The sequence below is a fragment of the Lontra canadensis genome, unplaced genomic scaffold (assembly GCF_010015895.1).
Source record: "Lontra canadensis isolate GAN:19392208 unplaced genomic scaffold, GSC_riverotter_1.0 scaffold36, whole genome shotgun sequence".
In the NCBI taxonomy this organism is placed as follows: Eukaryota; Metazoa; Chordata; class Mammalia; order Carnivora; family Mustelidae; genus Lontra; species Lontra canadensis.
In genome coordinates this window covers 6,743,982-6,749,981 of record NW_022631030.1, presented here as the reverse complement: position 1 = coordinate 6,749,981, position 6,000 = coordinate 6,743,982, and the positions used below count along the sequence as shown (strand labels likewise).

Here is a 6,000-nt window from a genome sequence, read left to right as displayed (position 1 = left end):
AACTGGTATGATGGTGGAATGACGTCACAGGTCACAGCCCACATGGCGAGCTCTGGCCAGGGCGCTGCTGTCCTTCTTCAGAGTGTCTTTATTCCATCCCTACTGCCAGTCCCTGGTTCTGGGAAAATAAGGAGCCCAGTAACAACCCCAATAGGCCATTGGTTGTTTTGACATTCTGCACGATGACGAATTCTCTCCTGCAGGCTGTCTGGGACTTTCTATCTATGTCATACCCAGGGCACTGTCCTCATGGCTGGGGAGTCAATCAGTGCTCCTAATCGTGCCACTCATGGCCCTGCACTGGGGAAGGTCAGTGAGCATCATTTCCCATTCTCTCCAGAGACAGAGCATATAGTCTAGACACACCGGGCAGGGGGAAGGCAGGAAAGCTAAGCCCTTAGCTCCACTGATAGTTTTCCTAGTGCCTCGGACACCTTACTTGGCTATGTGAGCCTCTGATTCTGTTTGCAGAAAAGAGTAATTAATATATTTGATTTCCTACCTGCCTGCCAGGGTAAGAGAGAATGAATGAGACTGTACCTCTATGGAGAAAGTTACTGTTTGGACATACCTGTTTCCATCAAGGTGGGGAGCGGTAAATTGCCAGGTTCCAAAAGGCCGTGCACCCACACTGGGGAGAATCCTGGAGGCTGGACCTTCACTCTGGTCAGAGGACGGAGACCACGCCTGTCTCTGCAGAACAGCCCCATGTGAATGTCTGACTTTATGATACATTTGTGCGGGTGAGGGAATTGGACACGAGGTGCAGGCAAATGGTTGCCAATCACGGCTTCCCATACAGAGCCTACGCGGCGCGAGCCCATGACTCATGCCACACTCACCTGGGCTCAGAGACCTCCAGGCACGGAGAGCTCTGTCTCCCCCAGAATATTCCCCTGATGAATGACGGAGGGTTTCAGCTCTGCACTTCACACAGAGACACAGAGGCCCTTCTTCCTGGTGGAGCCCGACTCCCCCCCGCAACCCCCCAACCCCATGCCTGCGCTCTGCTCTTGGCCCTCCTCCCTCCAAGGCTCCAGCCCAGCTGTGTCCTGCCTTGCCATGCCCCGCATCTCCCACAAGGGGGAGCCCCCGGAGGGCAGTGGAATTTTGGAAGCTCAAGTTTTCTCCTCCTGTCCTCTGATTTTCGCGCTTGACCCAACTGTGAGATTTCTTTGTTGCAATGTTGGGGTCTGAAATAACACTTCTGGAGGCTGCGGCTGAGCACCACAGCTGATGCCATCTTGTATTGTTTGTTATTAATTACCTAGCATGATCCACAAAGAAGGAAAAGTAACAAAGAGCTTGAAGACTTTCATGGCTCCCAGGCCCTGGATGGAGGCAGGCGGCCTCAGACAGGCAGAACCAAGGAGGTGCCCGTGACTGCACAGCCCAGGTAGGTGCCCGGGAGAGGACGATGGAGGGGCTCACAGGAGTTGGGGGTGTCGAGAGGCACAGAGTCCCCTGATGGTGGGAGGGTGGGTGGAGTAGACAAGGGGTAGTCAGGAGAGATTAAGGGGGGAAAGGCAGTGCAGAGAGACTGAGGGAGAGCAGAGGGAGGCACCCCAAAAAGGAGTGCAGAAGAACAAAAATGTTCCTAGGATGTGATGTGGAAGGCTGACTGCGGAGCCAGAGCCGGAGAGGGAGGGCTTGTGAACTGACTCAGACTTAAACTAGCTTGAAGTTGGTTCCAACTCTGCCGCCCAGAAACTTCACAGGACAGGAGAGGCCGAGTCTGAGAGCTGGTGCTCAGCTGTCCAAGAAGATTCAGAGCGGGTCGGTATATGCCTGAAAGTCTATCTAAGCCCGGGCCTTGTGTGTCATGTAGCCACACCCACTCCGGACTCTGGACTTTCTAAACTGGAAGAAATTCTGGTCTGATGGCCTTTTCAGGTTCTCTCTGCTCCCAGCTACTGTCTCAGACGGTCCCCTTCTTCCCTCCAGGCTCCCGCAGTTGCTCTGGGTAATGGACCAGGAGTCAGAAGTGCTCACTCTGCCACTTAGCCAGATTAGCTTAAGCAAGGAGACATCAGAATCCCCTTTTTCTTTGTCTATAAAAGGGAGATAATAATACATTACTGATGAGCCTTATAGGATTTTTCTGAGGATTGAATAAGTAAGATAATGTGAATAAATGCTCCTAATAGATTATAATTGCTAGCTAAATAAAAGATGGCATTAATAATAATTAATCAGTTAATATACCCTTACACTTCTCAGTGGGGTATTTTCCTACTGAGCTTTGGAGGAACGTGCGTGTACTATTTGTGGGAAAATTTAAGTATATGATCCCTAATTGCCACATCCCTTTTTAGAGTAACCTCTTTGGCAGTTAAGTGGGAAACTTTGTGTTCTTTCCCTTTTAGCCACCTTCAGACATTCTCTTTCCCTGGTCTCAGCTCCACTTTCCTAGTTCGCAAACATGCAGATAATGATTGATGGTGTCTGCTTGGCTATCTGGACGAGGGATTTGTCTGTGTCATCGACACTGTGCTGCTGGCATACATGTCACAATGTGTCTCAGGCACCTGATCAGACTTGACTTGGAAGAAGCAAATAAGAGGCTGTGTTTATAATCCCATTGCCATATTCCCTGCGTGGAATGTTCTTTTCAGACTACTTGTTACTTACTCATTAAAATATCTCAGATGGGAAAATGGGGTCTGTGCTCTGGGTCAGGCTCTTTCAGTCAACCTACGAAGGCTGGAGTTGGCTTTGGTACCTGTGGACACATTCACCCTTTCTTTGGGTTCCAGAGGCAGCGTGGTGTATGAGGAAGGTAGTGTAGACCGTGGATAAATCCCTTGACCTCCTTGAGCCTTCTCTTTCCATCTATCACATGAAGTTGCTACTACCCTTTCTTAGTGCATCCAACTATACCTGTGAGGCACACATGAGATTACACCAGAACACTCCAGAAGTTTGTAACTCTACAGCATTATATAATTATAAGGCATTGTAAGTGTTCTGTTGCATGTCCCTTACTAGTGACCTCCCCATATTTTTAATTATTTTAAAAGCTGCCGTCCCTGATGTTCATGTATTCTCCTATTTCTTTTCTTCTCCCCCAACTAATAAATTAAATATCAATAGAGTGTTAAGTTTAAGTCATATGCCTACTCCCCTTCAAAAAGTTTGTATGCTCTCTAAAGCATGTGCCTAGCTGCATAATAGGTCCACAGACTGTATTTTTCTAAAGCCACTATACACGTATATATACGTTCCTTCTTTCCAGCAGGTACTTATTCCCCTTTTAATACAAAATACATGCAAATGTAGATTTGAGAAAACACATGGGCTGACATTCATGCAGCATACTCACTCAGAGAGCACAGTTAATGGGGAAGAGGAATGAGCACAGCACCGTATCAGCATTTCAGCAACTCTGGAGTCCAGCAGTGACCGCAATACGCACTTCATGTGGTTAAAAAAAAAAAAATCATGGATCAATTTCTTCCCTGTTCCTAGTAATGAATATCAATACTGCCTCTTCCAGACAGATGCTCAGCAGCTCCAGATATTTTTAAATGAGTTTTTTTCAAACACATTTGCAAAGTCAATTATTTTGAATCTCATCTGAAGCAATTAAAAAAAAAAACATCCTGACATTTCAGGTGATATTTTTTCCCAAGTAAAATAATTATAAATAATACTAATTATGAACAGATCATTCAGTTACTCTCAGCCTGGTTCAACCTTTAGGTTAATAAACCAATCCATTAAAATTCATCTTGCTCAAAGGACCAATTTGTTAAAAAATGTAGTGACCTTTCACCACAAGTATGATGGATATTTTCTTTAACAATAATCAGAGTTGTCTTTCCCAGAAGAGAGTGTGGCCAAGTGGCAGACGTGGTCAACTAGGGGTCTGGTAATACTTCTAGATTAGGTACAAAGTGATGTTTGTAATGATGAAGATGAATGGACAAAATGGAAATTCTGTTTCAAAAACTACCTTAAAGAGAAGTCTGAAAATCTCAGGACGATTGCTCAGAAAAACTGACAGTATCATTCTTCACAGCAGGAAGGATTTTAGATATGCCCCTCTGTCTTCCTCTGGTGTTCATTCTGTCCAAAGATGTAGGGCAGGGATTTGCAAATAGGGCTCATGGGCCAAATCCAGTCTGCTACCTCTTTCTGCAAATAAAGTTTTATCGGAACAAAGCACAGCTCTCCATTCCCATATTGTAGTGGCTGCTTGCCTACTCCAAAGACAGTCCAGTAACCACAACAGGGTCCTAAAATACTTATTATTTGGCCCTTTACAGAAAAACTTTGCCAACCCCAGTTGTAAGATGATAAAAAAACAAGTTATCTTTGAATTTAACAGCACCAGCTAATATTTGAACAGCACCTTACAGTTTATCAAGTCTGTTATTTTGTAACAGTATTATTATCCTCCTGTCACTGATGAAGACATTACAAACTTTCCCATGGCCGTTTGGCCATTAACTGGTGTAGGTAGACCTTGACCTTCCGAAGACAGAGGGTGCTGCCCTGAGGGCCGCCATTGGAGCAGCAGTGGAGGTGGCTCTCAAGCCACAGTCACAGTTGCCTGTCTCTTTCAGCCACCCAGATGTGGTCCTTGCCATAGGAGAGGAGAGGAAGCGATACTCCTGACATTCCGTTCCCTCTTATCTGATCTTGGCCTGGGTGATTTTACACTCGTTCTGCGTCTGCATCCCTCTTCTCATCATCAGAGCGATACTAATAAACAGAAAGGAGGAAAACAAATGCTTTGCAGTCAAACAAAGCTAAGCTTTATTGCCTCAACTCTCACTTATCCATACTGAAGGAATGTATCCGCCCCAAAATTGGCACCGTGGTATGGATATTCTGCAACAAGCAGAAACAGAGACGTCTTTGTTTTTGGAATATGCTCTTTTTTTTCTTTTAAGTTTGCTTTTTGAAATGGCAAATCCCCTCTTAATTACACACTGCTTTTACTCGGTTTATTATCAAAATTATACTCCCCCCCACCCGCCCCGAGCTCGTTTCATCTACTAGCAAGGTGAGCCATAAGGTGCTAGATATTAGGAACAAGGAAGCCTGGAAGGAAGACCTTGACTTTGAGATCCAAACACGTTGTTTGCAGAGACCAAAGGTTTTGTTAACTTTAATGCTTTCTTGGAACAGAAGTAAGGGAGACAGTAAGAGAGACGGCAGTAAGACACTCCTATGTCAACCTTCCCTGAAGGTTCCAAGCCAAAGATGAGGATTGAAACAACTGAGCTATTTCACTTTTTCCACCCAACCAAAATCTGGAGTGCCCACTGTGGTAGGTGCTTCAAGGAGTGGAAGGAGTATCACGTTGACTAAGCTCCAGATACTCTACTAACTGATTTATTGGAGAAACAAACATGTGCATTTGTGTCTATAGTACAAATCAGAAATAAGTAACAGAATGGAAGTACAAACAAAATCCTAGTGTGCTCAAAGGAGAAGTTGTTTCTTCTTATTAGACAGTCACTGAAGATCTTGTGGAAGAAGTTTGCATTTTCTGAGACCTGAGCATGTATGGGTTTTAGGCATTTGGGAATGGAAGTAGGTGGGCGTTCTAGGAGCAAGCAGAGAGAACAAAGTCATAGAATAAAGCATAGGACTTGTGTGTGATCAGAAAACCATTCACTCCATTTCAAGCATCTGGTTACATAGGAGTGGAGGAAGATAAGGTCAGCAAAATAGGTCAGAGTCAGATTCTAGAGGGCCTTGAAATGTAGGTTAAGAAGTTTGGTCCTTACTATGTGGATGATGAGAATCCATGTTTTTCTGCAGAAAAATTGCATGATCATACCTGTGATCTGGGAGAAGATGTAGTAGATGTTTGGAAAGGTCTTGGAGACCAGGTCACCAGTGAGCAGCTAAAGCAATGGCCAGGTCGGATGAAAAGTTTACACCTTCATCTTCTGCTCTCCTCAAGAGACAGCTCCTCTATAACCTGATTATAATAGGTTATAGCCCTGGCTGAGGGCTTTCTGAGGCCACTTACTTAATGGCATG

At 45.1% G+C, this 6,000-nt stretch overlaps 1 long non-coding RNA gene across 1 annotated transcript in view; it reads left to right on the top strand.

Moving 5' to 3' along the window:
• Positions 1-1,175: 1,175 nt before the first annotated feature.
• The window catches only part of LOC116874227, a 47,258-nt gene continuing 42,433 nt past the window's right edge, over positions 1,176-6,000 (top strand). The window contains exon 1 of the long non-coding RNA XR_004383952.1: positions 1,176-1,396. This is a non-coding gene — a long non-coding RNA (uncharacterized LOC116874227). The remainder of the gene's footprint in view (positions 1,397-6,000) is intronic.